Here is a 15781-nt window from a genome sequence, read left to right as displayed (position 1 = left end):
TGAGCAGATTAGTCTGAAAATTTTATGGGTATGCATCTGGGGATGTGTAGATGAAGCAGTATTCCTAACATGATGATCCCATCAGTGATAAGCAAATTATATTTTATATTTTTTTTCTGTGTGAGTGTCTTGTTCAGGTTTTCCATTGTTTTCCAAATGGTCTCTGTGTTGTTTATTTGCTATTAGACGTACAGCCATTACAGATTGGAAGAACAGTTTTATTTTGTCTTTTTACGTTGATGTCAGTTTCCACATCCACTATTTCTCATGAGACTTCACAATCTTTGCGATTTTATTTTCTCTCTCGAATACTTAAAAAAGTTTAGGTTAGGTAGTGAAAAGCTAGGTGGGGATAGGTAACCGGAACCAAACAATTATTTTTTTTTTTGCCTTATACTAGAATAGTTTATATGACGTAAACTCAACTTGTGCCGCTATAAGCCATTTTAGAATCCAATATTGCCATTGAATACTGTGTTAAACTCATATTTAGTTTACATGTATTACTATGAGTGAAATGGAAAGATTAGAAAAGAAGATCACCGTATACTCGTACTACTGCATGTGACAATCAGATCTGCAGGGTTCATCCAGTTAATAGACCACAGTATGTTACATATGCTGACAAATTGTTTTCAAAAGTCAACAACAATGTCAAATTTTGTTGATTACACAAGACTAGGAAAGTATCATCAGACAAAGATGTTTGACACAGTTCAAAAGAAAAGAAAGAAAACAAGAACAGATGTAGTGACACTCTCACGTTTAGAGTAGACTTCAAGTACTCCAGAACCTGGCTCTCACCAAGATTACCTGGAAACTCTGAAGTGAGCTTAGCAATGTGTTACAAAAATCAACAGATCAAGTATGCTACACTAATTATGAACTGCCCCCCCCCCCCCCCCCCCCCCTCTCAGTTTTGTATCATTTGTTGAAGATTTCATAACCTTACTTCAGGTGTACAGGGTTTTGAAGAAGGGTCATGCATTTATCTTGTAACAATAGGTCCTTGTGAAAGGTCTTCTATTGGTGGCTAAACAGTTTGATTGACGGATGGTGGGTGGTTTTTTTTATTGCAGCTGTGATATTAGGTCTAATAAAAAATAATTGTGTGGTTCAGGTTACCCAACCCAACCTAGTTTTACACTGCCGACCTTCAACTTTTTTTTTTTACATATTTGAGAAAAAATAATAAAATCGCGAAAATTGTGGTCTCGCCAGAAATAGTGGATGCGGAAACTGGCATCATCTTAAAAAGACAATATAAAATTGTTCTTCCAATCTGTAATGGCTGTACTATCTGATGAGAAGAAACCAATAACACAGAGGCCATATAGAAAACATAACTACCTGAAAAAAAATAGAATAAAATAAAATAAAAAATCTACCTACCCCACCTATTCTAAAATTTAGGGTAATTTTTTTTATGAGGCCTTAGTACCGTATATATATTTGATATTACTATTACTACTAATAGTAGTCACAGTAAATGCAAACGTACTACAAAAAGCATAAATTAGTCTGACTGGACTTTTCCTTTAAAAACGAATGTTCGTTTGAAAATCATGTAATGATTTGAACTTGATAAACCAATGAATGATAAAATTACAGTTAATTGCAATTAATCTTATCGGACAGTGAGTAAACGTCTGGTCTCTTTCAGACAGTAACACCTAGACAACTTGTTAACATTCTATGTTGATAATAAACTGATTTTTAGTTCTCACGTTTTACTGTTTGCAGTTTTTATGTTTTATATCGTGGTTTTTTTTTTTTGTGTGTGTGTGTTTTCAGTTCTTTTTGTCACATGGTATAACTAATATCATTTTGTAAATTTTAGTAGTTCTGCCCTGAATTATTCTAGGTTGCACATCTATTGCAATTATCTGTGTTTTTTAAAAAAGACGTTTTATCTCACCCATTATTTCATATGTGCACTTGTGTAACTTTCGGCAATTCCTCTGGGGATTATTCCTAAAAGTAATTCCCCTGGGGATCATTCCAGTTGGTACTTTTCCTTTTTTTTCACACTTTATCACACACCTTTTATTTCATGTGTGTGCTTGCGTAACTCTTTAGTAATTCTTCTGGGAATTTTTCCAGTTTTACCTTCCATTTTTTTTGTCCCCACCTTTGATCACACCCTTTATTTTGTATGTGTACTTGTGTAACTTTTAGTAATTCCTTCCTGCAGTTATTTTTTATCAGAATAGATATATGGTAACAGATCTTGCTATTTTCATGGCCATCCCCAATATTAGTTTTCAAATTGTTATGGTAACAAAACATCAACAAAAACATGCTATCATTACTGGCATCGTCTGTGATTGAAAGTAGAAATGTAATATGAAAGCTCTGTGGCTTCAATCCTGCCCTCGCGAAGTGGATTATCCCAAAACAAAAATTAAGAGCAGGTGACACAGGTAGTACAGGTATAGCAGCCACCCCTCTAATGAAATAGAGTTTTCCAGGCACAATAGTTAGCTAATCTACGAAAGGTCACTGACAGACAATTACATGATCAGCAGGTCACCCCTATCCCGTGTAATGGATGTGTCCCCTTAACAATTAAAAAGGGACACTTATAAAGAAAGGTGGTGCATGTATTCATTGCTATTACTCTGTTTGTTCTTTAACAGATCTCTTTGTAGATCGACTCTCGTCTTCGTTGTCTGACTGAATTAACACTTTCCGACAACTCAATTGAAGATACTATAGCTACTGCTGAAGAGAAGGATCAAAAGTTTCGAGAAGAAAATACCGCCAGAAATATCCAGAAAGGTATGGAAAGTCGCTTATTTTCTGTAAAAGATGCACCTTTAGGTTACCTGCATGCAGCATGTACGTGTACGTGTAGAAACATTGTCTTGTCTTGTCTTGTCTTGTCTTGTCATGTATATGGCAATGCAGTACTAATTAACCACTCCTTCCCCGTCCAATATCACTTTATAAATGAATGCACATGTGTTGTGTACTAGTATTAATTCACATTTTGTGCAGCTATATGCCTCTATCTTTGGACAATCTGTGATTGGAGTCTTCCCACCTGATTTATTTGGAATTGACAGCAGCAGCAGTCATTGGAATGGACCTTTAATACTAATAGCTGAAAAGACAACAGAGTATGCCTCTGTTGATTGATATACAAATTGTTGTTGTCGCTTCCAATCACACGTTAACAGCAGACCTTTCACAGAACAACGAGGGAAACCCTAAATACCAGATACCTGTACATTCGTTTGTCTAATCTACATTTCAATATATGGACTATGAAATTGTGAAATTTTGTATTATTAAGAAGTCCTGATAATATAACCATTTAGAAGTCAAGTCAGTATTCTGTCATGATGGATACTGTACCAGATAGGTTGCTTAGGTGTTATCAAAGCAGGTCAAATCTATCCAGAGTAATCATACAAGTTTTGTTTCCAGTACCCATCAAATTGTAACCATAGATAATTTTTCAAGTAAATCATACACACTTAGTTAAGGAAACTGAAACAATTTTTTTGAAACTCTTTTGTTAGATTTAATGACTAATTGTATAATTTAGTGGAGCATGCAATCTGATTATAATCTGATGTGCTGATTTCAGTGTAATTTCTTTATTTGTTGTTTTCAATTCGTTATCTCCTTGGATAGTTGGGGAGTGATCGCCTAAATGTAGGAAGGCAGTGATCTTTCCCAGAACAACAAAATAAAAAACAAATGACAATAAACAAATGACATAGCCGTAACTGAAACAAGTGAGCAATATTCACCACATCAGATTTTAACCAGATTGTGGAGAAAAAAAACATTATTAATGAGAGTAGGAAATATTGCATTTTTTTGTGTATTATATATTTATAAGTTACACTATTGATTAAGATAAATTTTAAAAAAAAAAGTATTTATTTATTTTGTTACATTTTTATTTAATTTGTTTTGTCACCATTAACAAAATACAGAGCAGACACTGTGTAAAGGATGTTATCTTTATTGTGTCTATCTCAGTGTCACTGATCTTGATACATCATTTGCAAGTTTATAAGACGAAATCTCCTATAAAATGACACACATACATGCACGCATGCACGCATGCATGCATGCACACACACACACGCACACATACATACACACACATCTCGCCCATCTTGATACGTAATTTAATAGCATTTGCAGTCGAGGATGACACCCCCCCCTGTAAAACTACATATATGATTCGCACATACAAATCTCACTCGTCTTGATACGTAATTTAATAGCATTTGCAGGCTGAGGACGACCCCCTTGTGTTTGTAAACTACATATATGATTGGTACACGTAGGGCTGCATGCATCAAGCCTTTGATCATATTGTAGCATATAAAACGATCTTTTATTGTAAGAGAATTTCTAGACACATTGGCTCAGTGGTGATAAACAAATGGAACTGGTGAGTTCATTAACTTCAAAGTCATGACTTTTTTTAACTGCACACACCAACAGAGATATAAACATCACAGATGGCACATCCCAGAATGAGATACAAAAATTATAAATTACAAGTCCATATGTATCATCTAGAGATTTACAGACTGGCCACCATCGGCTAGTTTAATGAAGCAGGAAACTAGCACATCTGTGCACATGTTACCAGAAACTAGTATAAACTCCAGGGTATTAATTGTCGATTTGAATCACAAAACTGTCATCTAGTCCAATAAACTATATACCTATACGATGACAGTGTTAAAAGTCAAGACATTGAGGTAGCCTGCGATAAAATGTATATATCTCTGTACAAGTTAGTATAGTTCCTGTATGATGCATTACGATTGCTACGATCATCTCCACTCATGTATAGGGAAAGTCGTTATTCTAACACATAAATCTGTGCTACTCCCAACTGCCTTCATATAAAGGTGATGATGTTATCCCATCCCCACGTGATTATAGTTGCAGACTGGAGAGGTGGAGTTTGGTTCATGAGCAATTGTCTATAAAAGGAACTAACGTAACGCAGTCAGGGGTAGCACAGTTTCCTGTGCCAGAATAACGACTTTCCATGTACAGGAGTGGAAATGATCGTAGTAATCGTAACATTGTATAGGAACTAGACTATTGTACAAGTATACCTGACAGTGTTAAAAGTCAAGACATTGAGGTAGTCTGATAAACTATATACATGTGTACAAGGAATTGGGTATTTGTGAAGTCAGTGAGTGAATGGTTAGAGTGGCTGGCTTGGTTTGATCCTTGCTGTTGCTTAAAATCCGTGGACAAGATTTGGAACACTACAGTACCACTGTCAACCCTGCTGTATAAATTGGGTACCTGGTAGGATAGAGGTTGCAATGTTAATGCTTTAATCCTATGTGCTTATAGAGACTGCAGTGGATCCACAAGGAATTGAGAAAGTAAAATGGGTCATTGTGTTGTTATAGGTCTGTGCCACTGTGGGAAAGCACTTTAAAAAAAAAGCAAACATTATATTTAAATTCCTATTATTATGTGTGGTGTTAATCAATACCGATGTATATGGGTGGTGAAAGCAACTGTAAAAGATAGAAAAAGAACTCTTGCGTCCGAGTGTCCCAAGAGGTAGAAGAATTCTTCTACCCTAATCAAAATCTCATCAACACATGGTATTAAATAAAATCATGTACCAAAATAGCAACAAAATAGATTTCACAAATGTCTTCTCACAGACTCCATGCCTCTAGACGTATCACGTTACTTGTGGTATGAATACATATGATATTTCACTCCACATAAAATTCCACTTATCCCTTTTATAAAACAGTGTTATGTTTAGGACAAACAGACATATAAAACGCTAAATCTTTGCTTGCCACTTAATCATCGCCAACGATGTGAAATATTCTTCAGAAATCTGATATTGATATTGCAATCATTGTTATGTCATTTCTGGATCATATTATTAATGTGCTTTACTTGGGTGATAATGATTTCTGCAGAACAAAATTGTGTGTGAGAATTTTGAAAACTTTGTACGAAGGTTTTGTTGAGACTAGTGTTCTCAGTTTTGTCTTTATTTTATAATGATTACAATAGTATTGTGATGGAAATAATTATTTTGTTTTCACAAAGCTGTTTAGTTCTCGACATGTTCCCGCCAAAACTATCCAAGTATTACAAGTTCTTTCCTGAATAATACTTTCTGCCATATTTCAAATTTTTCTAGAATTAAATCAAAGAAATAGGACTTTTTATTGAGTAAGTGTCAACATTCTGATTTAAAAACGGTTTTGTTTGCACATATCCTTAAACCAAACTTTTTCATGCTGAAAATATTCGAGTGACAAAAAAAATTTTCTGTACATTTTTTTTCATTTCTACTTTGTTTTTAGATGAGAATCACATGCTTAAATCTTATTTCTGAATTAGAATCAAAATTTTGGTTAGAAATCACATTCTTTTGTTAATAACATATAACTTGCAAAAATTATTCAAATTTGCATTTTTTGTTTTTCTGTAAATTTACACTGTATTTTAACTTTATTTTAAACTGGAAGTAAAGACATAAACCTTGTTGATTCTGTCGTGTCAATATTTTGCCATGTCTTCAAAATACTTGAACAAAAATGGATTCACCACATTTTTTTCACATTTTTTTGTACTCGTATGTCAAGCTCCGGGATGGTTTTTAGATTAAAGTGAAGTCTACAGCTGGTGACAACATCATTTTAATATTTAGGTATGACTTCTCAGTAAAACATACTGTGAAAAAATTAGTTTTCAATTCTCAAAGGTTAAGAATTTTTCATGTCATCTTTTTTTTATGGGAATAAAAGATATAAGTTTATTCAATCATGTTATAGCCTAGGTTTGAATATCACATAAAATATAATACAACCTTGAAAACTAGATCTGAATGTCGATTTCTCCATATGGATATTATGTGATGATGAAAAACAGATGGTAGAAATATTGCAGTGACTTTTCTGATGTGGTGTCAATTGTCTGACAGGGGTGGTAATTGGTCTCCTGCTATGATTTAACACTAATTTGAAGGAGCTTCTATCTCCAGCAGTGAAAATGAACATATTCCATATTGATGGCTGAACTTTTCGTGACTTTTTATCACAAAAAGTTTTTTTTTTTTTAGTTCATGAACTTTTTGACTAAATATTCAGGTTCACTGCAATATACTACCCTAATTTCTTTCTCAATGTTACCACAAAATAAAATAAAAATAACACTCTCAGCAGATGGATAAATAATCAACGGACTTTAAGAATTTGTTTTGAAGAAGTCCAGTATGACCCCATCACATACTTACTGTATTCAGATGCAACTCAAAATGCCCATTCTAAAATGTCTATATTTTGCTATCACATGATTTTTTGGAGCCATATTTTATGTCTTTTACTGTGAACCTGACTCCAGGGTCTATGATTTATGATTGAGGGAATGAAATGAAATGAAGGTTAAAGGGACTGCTATTTTCAGAAAGCCCCATTTAATGCCGAGCAATAAATGTTTGAAGATCTTGCCAAGGAAAACAAACATAACCCTCTCTAGGTCAAGTTCATATCAAAGACAGTGGCCAATGACAAGATAAGGGGCACAAGCTGAGTTGACACATGTTTGGGCGTAGTTTTAATGCATGTTTACAAGGTACTCGCAGTATTGTATTTACTGAAACATACTTAACCATCAATTGCAGTTAAGTGAAGTCAAACCTGGCATCAAGATATTATAACAATGCTAAATTTTTATATAACATATAAACGGTCCGATGACATAATTTATCATACATATCAAAAATGTTCAAGAAATCCCTACGTTGCAATAAACTGTTTGAACAACACCAGAAGACAATTGTAATGTCATAGAAGGCATGCATTGACATTAAAATCATTTTAAACTAGTTTAATCAAGGTTATTATTTTCACTTTGAGTAAAAAACTTATAAACCCGAGCTTGTGCCACTTATATGAACTCCTGCATGTACTGATTCAACTATCTGTCAAACATCATTTAGAAACTATTGAGACTACTGAAAGTGAAGTATCGGTACTATTTTAGTTCCTTTTTCACTAAGCCAAAAATTTTCTTAAGAGCTTAACTGGGAAACAAACTTCAATCTGTATGTTGTTTTTTTTTAAATTCAAATTAATTCAAAAATCTTATTTTTGAAACCGACCAAAATTTTGAACTGTTTGTACCAGGAAACAAACTTAAAAATTCAACCCTCTGTATTTTCTTGCAGACCATCCAGATATTTTTTAAAGATCTTACTTAGGAAGCAACACTTTATCCTGTCATATTTACAAATTCAAAAACTGTTTCGTTACCTAGAAAAGTCCTTGACTCGTAGAAAAATCTATTTTCATATATACCCTAAAGTTAGGGTTGTAGACTTTATACGGTTCAAAATGAAAAAAATTACTGGGGCAGATTTTATTTCAAATTATACTTTCAAGTTTGTGTATTCATGGAAAAAAAAGTAGTTGGTTATTTTTAATCCTTATGCAAATTATTTTGACAGTTGATGAATTCTTATTTATATGACAACCTTGTTTTCTGTTGATAAACTAAAAATTGATTGACCTGAATGTGACCTGACTAATCTGTACTATGGTTGCCATAGTGATAATTTATGTAAATATATGCAAATGTATAATCTCCAGGTATTCATGTCAAATTATAACAAATTAGGGAAAATAGATAATCACTTGTATATTGGTAATTAGATGTAGTTGGTTTTATTTTCAGGATTCTGATTTCATCAAGAATATTTTTTCAAAAAAACTAATAATACTTGCCTACTTCTTTCCATTTTGTGAAAATAATTTTTTCCCCCCAATTAATCGAAAATCTGGATCATACCAGGCGTTTTCTTTTTTAAGTCATTTAAAAAAATTGTTCTCAATACAATACTATTTATAATCCAAAATCTTTCAACAATTCATTCATTCATTCATCAAATAACGCACTGCTTGATAAGTATATGATATGGTTTGTCTGTCTGTATGTGTGTGCGTGTGTGTACATTACTTTGTCTGTTTGTTTGTTCTTCCAATAACAGCTGTTTGCAAAACTCTTGTTAAACAGAATAAAAGGTTTGTATTATGCCGTTATTAAGTCAATTTTTATTAGATCCCAGAAGTGGATGGAACAATCAATTGCATGTGCATGTACAAGTTGAATGACTATGTTTTATTCACAAAGTCACATCACAGGTGCAGGACAGATGGAGCTGCATGCATTAACACCGCTCTTGTACGTATACTGCCATCTGCTGAACTGGCGAACTGGCTCATACACTAGCCAGTATTCAGGTGGCCGTAAAAACAGTTGCAGTGCAATTATAGACGATGCGGCCATTCACGTTCAAGTAACTCATGCTCGTAGAAACCATGTGTTAGGGATTATGAAATTATTGATGTATCGATTTTGACAAACAGTTAGATTCATTAGGGAACAAACCCGAGACAGAGATGATAAATATATGCATATATAAAGGAGACAAGACACGAAGTTGAAATTTAACAGACTTTGGTGAGATTAACTGGGGAGTAGTGTCTCATGACATGGTTAAATGAACACATTGTGATGTTAAACAAGTTGAGGAAGTAATTGTAATTAGTTGGTAATTATGTTTGTCAAGTGATGTTTTATAGAAGGACGTTTTCAATGGTAGCTAACTTTGTTAGGTCTGATTCAACTTGTTGAAAAGAGGAGGTGAAATTAACATCCGGAGCTGTGCCCGGTTTTGTTTGTCTTTGTGAATAGCCCAAGGAGAGATCTGCAGTTCACCTTTCACTGGTCAATTTTGTATACAGGGCTTAGACGTTGTAATAAGGATGATACCTGGGACAATGACAGTGTCATGCAGGCAACCATTGAGTAATAATAAGTACTTTTTAGTAGATAGAACTCATGAGTTTCGATGTTCTACGGTAAGATGATGTGAAGTAAGCCCTCTGGAGTTGTGCCTGAGTGGCACACATCACATCTGTCTGCTTTTACGGTTGGAATTGAGCTGTGAAACTTCAGTTTCTGAAAAAAATATCCGCTCACACACACACATGTTAATTTAGAATTGATTTGTTATCTTAAGATGGTTTTCAAGTAATCAATGGACTGTGTCGTACTGTTATAGGCTTCTATTGTATTGGGCAGCTTGTACAGTAGGATTACATAGGTACAACTTGAAGTGCCTTATTGTCTTTCTCTCTTTGAAATTCAACTGGATTGGTTTCTATTCGGATGCAAATCAACCATCTAGTCGCTAATAATGGCTGTTTAAAAGGCCTTACCCAATTACAAAATATAAAGTATGCCATCGCTTGAGGAGAGCATTTGGAGTTCATTGAAAAGCTCCCATTGTTTACCTGTTCCAGTGAGCGTGAATGTACCGCTGTGATTGAATTGCACTCCCTTTTGTCAACGCTCTGAAATCTTAAAGAGCGACCTCTTACAAACGCACAAAGGTAGGAGTGACCGTGTAAATAGAGAAGTTGTTACAAGGAAATTACCCTCTATGAGTAATGTATGAATACTTATAGTGGTCAGAGTTGTAATTGTCCAACCTTCAGTGCCGATAGACGTAAACCTTGTTTTTACTAGTACATTATAAACATTAAAAAGTCCTAATATGTCGTCTGCATTGCTTGTGTTTTGTCTTTGTCTTTGTCGATTTCAATTCCAACGATCACACCGATGACACAGATCATATGTATAGCACTTAGCAGCACATATATGTTTGTCAGCTGAATGTCTGAAACGTGCAGAAAAGTGACTCGCCAACAGCTGGTATCCAGATTGCTTACTTTGTGAGTCTAGGAATTTTTACACGCTGGTTTACCTTTCTGTTATGTACTACCTCCTCTGTGTGTGTGTGTATGTGTGTGAGTATATACAAGGACAATATCTTTTTAGCGTTGTTACGTTTTTTATTTCAAAAGTTACTTTTCAAAGTTTTTCAAAGTCTTTAAGTACTTTGCAACAATGGTTGTTGATCATAGTTTCTACAGCTGCCCCATGAATGATGTTTCAGTTGTTGTTCAACAGGGTTTTATAATATCTACTAAAAAGACTGCCTAAGAATACAACAGTGTTAATTTTTGCGTTCTGGATCATTACTTCAAAAAAACATAGACCTTAGAGGAACAGAATACCGGTATGCATTTTGTTGTGTTTGTATGGGTGATAGCTTTATGTACTTATCAAATCTCTTAATCTGTGTAACTATAACACTGTTCACAAAATTTCTGATTTTATTTATGTGCTTCTGAAGCTTATATAAGCTACAAGTTAACAAACTCTGTCAGCCCACACATCCTGAATAATTTGTTAATAGAATGTTTAATATGGACTGTCTGTTTTATTACTCATTGTTTACACATGGACATCAAGGAAGTGCATATTGCACCTTCATTAGTGAACAGGGTAATTCTGCTAGCTAGTTAGTTAGAAGGATCAAACCATTTTCTGTAAACTTTTGGAATATTTTTCAACAGGTTATTAAGAATACCAGTAATAGAAATTGCAAAAATCTACAACAAAAAGCATGCAACACCTGGAACTAATTACTTTCATTTTTCCCCCCATGTTTAAAAAAAAATAGTGGTTGCTGATTTTCTTGATACATTGAGGTAAATGAAATTAAAATTATACCATGCACAAGCCAAGTTATTGCGTTTGAACAGAAAATATGGATTATATACCTTGGCCATTCTACATCACGCCAACCCGCGCCTACGTCACTCGAACTCGAAATAGGAGTTAAAACGTTTCAAATTACCAATTTACTTTTCCCCGATTTTTCATTAATTATGATTCAAGATGTATAATTATATTAATTCTCCAATATTTTTCTTCAGTCAGCCAGAAAATACTCATGAGCAAAGGGTTTTGGGACTACTCGTCTTGCGACTCATAGTGACAATACCCCTTAGGTTACTCGTATTTGCCTTGCCAGAACAAAGAAAAAATATTGGGAAATAATATCGTAAATATTTCCTTGAAACATGTCACTTCTGATACCAATCAAACCATGTAACCTCAAGCAAAGCTAAACAGATGACAGAGATCATTTCTTGGAATATCGAACATTTTAGAAAAAACTTGAGTGTGCATGAAGATAAGTGATGTGAATGGAAACATGCAAACCAGAATGTTATTCAACAGAAATTCAGAATTTGGATGTGGAATTGTTAAATGGCATTGCTGTACATAGCTTGAGGGTGGCTACTCTGGAAGGAGTCCATTAGTGAAGGGAAAGTTCTTCATTAATGTCCCAAGTGAATCTTAACTAAGTCTGGCTCTTACTTTTATGGCATGAAATGTGCGTAAATTGTAATTTTCCATGAAGAGTTGTGAAATGCATTATGAATTATATGTAGTTGTAATCTCATTAGTGGAGATAAGAGTCAGCTGTAGTATACAATACTTTAAGAGATGATGTCTGATTGGTGGTTGCTAGCTCAGGTGGGAACAAACCAGACTTTATTTCCTTTCCAATTACCGGAGGTGCTCTTCACTGGTAAATAGTCATCATTCACCTATGAATTATACACATGCAGCACGTCTCAATAAACCATGTGTTTTTTTGAAGTTTACTAGTAGAGACTCCTCTCCATGTAAAGAAAGCAATTAACGCTAAATGTCATTTTCTGACATGCAAGTGACATGTCAAAGTTGTATTTAAGTTTCGTATAACAACCCATGACCTTTGTATTTGATGCAATGATATGTCTCAAATGTACGGGGTTTTTTTTTTTTTTGAAAGTTTACAGTAGATATTCTTTTCCATACGAAGAATGCAATTAATGCAAGGCAAATCTGCCATTTCATGATGTGTTATCAATATGTTGCTAACAATAAGTCAGTGGGGTTTTTTTTCGTACGAATCGTAGGTTTCAAATCAGCTGGGTTTTTTTTTGTTTTTTTTTAATTCATGAGTACTCTCCTCCATGCAAGAAGGGCAATGAATGTATAATATAATGCTAGATCACAATCTGATATTCAAATAACATAGTTGTAAAGTTTATATATCAATGACCTTTTGCATTTGATGTGATATTGATAACTAGAGAATGAAACTTTGCGATTGATGTTCAAGTTTTTTTTTTGAGACTTGTATATGGAGACTTTTTTAATGCAGGACCACATTATTGTAACTTTTAAGGTCTTTTGTACTTTAATACTTTTGTTTTATATACTTCAATATATTATGACATCAACTAAAACAAATTAGCAACAGCTCTCAGCCGGGTTTCATATATATTATATAAAAATGACATTATAATGCTTGCAGAGATTAGGGGCTCTATAAGTCTACTTTATTATTAGTATTATTATTATAACATTTTTTTTTTGTATAACATGGCTATTTGTAGCCTGGAATCCATACTGTCCTGGTCTACAGTGTAGCATAGCTATTTGTAGCCTGGAATCCATACTGTCCTGTTCTACAGTATAACATGGCTATTTGTAGCCTAGAATCCATACTGTCCTGTTCTACAGTATAGCATGGCTATTTGTAGCCATGAATTCATACTGTCCTGTTCTACAGTATAACATGGCTATTTGTAGCCTGGAATCCATACTGTCCTGTTCTACAGTATAACATGGCTATTTGTAGCCTGGAATCCATACTGTCCTGTTGTACAGTATAACATGGCTAGTTGTAGCCTGGAATCCATACTGTCCTGTTGTACAGTATAACATGGCTATTTGTAGCCTAGAATCCATACTGTCCTGTTCTACAGTATAGCATGGCTATTTGTAGCCATGAATTCATACTGTCCTGTTCTACAGTATAACATGGCTATTTGTAGCCTGGAATCCATACTGTCCTGTTCTACAGTATAACATGGCTATTTGTAGCCTAGAATCCATACTGTCCTGTTCTACAGTATAGCATGGCTATTTGTAGCCATGAATTCATACTGTCATGTTCTACAGTATAGCATGGCTATTTGTAGCCTGGAATTCATACTGTCCTGTTCTACAGTATAGCATGGCTATTTGTAGCCTGGAATCCATACTGTCCTGTTCTACAGTATAACATGGCTATTTGTAGCCTAGAATCCATACTGTCCTGTTCTACAGTATAGCATGGCTATTTGTAGCCATGAATTCATACTGTCCTGTTCTACAGTATAACATGGCTATTTGTAGCCTGGAATCCATACTGTCCTGTTCTACAGTATAACATGGCTATTTGTAGCCTGGAATCCATACTGTCCTGTTGTACAGTATAACATGGCTATTTGTAGCCTGGAATCCATACTGTCCTGTTGTACAGTATAACATGGCTATTTGTAGCCTGGAATCCATACTGTCCTGTTGTACAGTATAACATGGCTATTTGTAGCCTGGAATCCATACTGTCCTGTTCTACAGTATAACATGGCTATTTGTAGCCTGGAATCCATACTGTCCTGTTCTACAGTATAGCATGGCTATTTGTAGCCATGAATTCATACTGTCCTGTTCTACAGTATAACATGGCTATTTGTAGCCTGGAATCCATACTGTCCTGTTGTACAGTATAACATGGCTATTTGTAGCCTGGAATCCATACTGTCCTGTTGTACAGTATAACATGGCTATTTGTAGCCTGGAATCCATACTGTCCTGTTCTACAGTATAACATGGCTATTTGTAGCCTGGAATCCATACTGTCCTGTTCTGCAGTATAACATGGCTATTTGTAGCCTGGAATCCATACTGTCCTGTTCTACAGTATAGCATGGCTATTTGTAGCCTAGAATCCATACTGTCCTGTTCTACAGTATAACATGGCTATTTGTAGCCTAGAATCCATACTGTCCTGTTCTACAGTATAACATGGCTATTTGTAGCCTGGAATCCATACTGTCCTGTTCTACAGTATAGTATGGCTATTTGTAGCCTAGAATCCATACTGTCCTGTTCTACAGTATAGCATGGCTATATTTGTAGCCTGGAATCCATACTGTCCTGTTCTACAGTATAGCATGGCTATTTGTAGCCATGAATTCATACTGTCCTGTTCTACAGTATAACATGGCTATTTGTAGCCTAAAATCCATACACTATTTATTTGTCAAGTAAAGACACTGTATGTCTTTAGAATGGGTTCCAGGCTAGTTCAAAAAGTACATATAGCAATTCACAAGTGACACAATTAGTAGACAAATGTTCTGGGGCCTTAAATTCTTATGAAGTACATTGCTATAAAATGTTGTAATTGACAAAACAGTCAGTTGTAGTGTAATGACAGAGCACTTTTTACAGGACTGCGTTTGACAAATTACATTGGGTACCGTGATGTGTAAGTAATGATTTTGATTCTTGCCACTCTGTACGGTTGTGTAATTGTTAAACATGCCCACAGCAATACTTCTATGCGATAGTAGTGTTATTCCGTGGAGAATTGAGTACTTTAGCAGTGTTCCATAGTGGATTGTTTTCAGCATGTCAACAGAGTTTTGAATGGAGAGGTCGAGACCTTACAGCAAAACTCAATACAGACAGTGTAGGTGTAATTCAGACAGGAGTGTATGGAAACGTAACAAACAACTAACGCTGTAATGAGACGACCACGACAATGAGTAACTTTGAAATACTTTCAACTACTCGTCTTTGACACCTAAAGGGTAGGAGAAGATGACATAGACAGAAGTGTCGGCACTCACTGCTGTATCAGCAGTAAGTGAGTACTAAAAACAGATTAAATCTTCGACTAGTTTCACATGTCAGCTGGTCTTTTCAAGAAGTTTGCTACTCGCTGCTGTCAAATTGAATGCATTGTGTGTATTCCCCATTAATAGACTCATATAAAGTTAATTTTCAG

The 15781-nt window shown here is 34.8% G+C and overlaps 1 protein-coding gene across 1 annotated transcript in view; it reads left to right on the top strand.

The window, feature by feature from the left end:
- LOC144437546 (protein CBFA2T1-like) overlaps positions 1 to 15781 on the top strand; it is a 176139-nt gene that overhangs the window by 34621 nt on the left and 125737 nt on the right. The window contains exon 2 of the mRNA XM_078126499.1: positions 2640 to 2781. The gene's annotated coding sequence lies outside the window, so the exon portion shown is untranslated. The remainder of the gene's footprint in view (positions 1 to 2639; positions 2782 to 15781) is intronic.

This window comes from Glandiceps talaboti, chromosome 7, assembly GCF_964340395.1.
Source record: "Glandiceps talaboti chromosome 7, keGlaTala1.1, whole genome shotgun sequence".
NCBI lineage: Eukaryota > Metazoa > Hemichordata > Enteropneusta > Spengelidae > Glandiceps > Glandiceps talaboti.
Note: the sequence above shows the minus strand (reverse complement) of the source record. Positions and strands in the feature narration are given on the sequence as shown.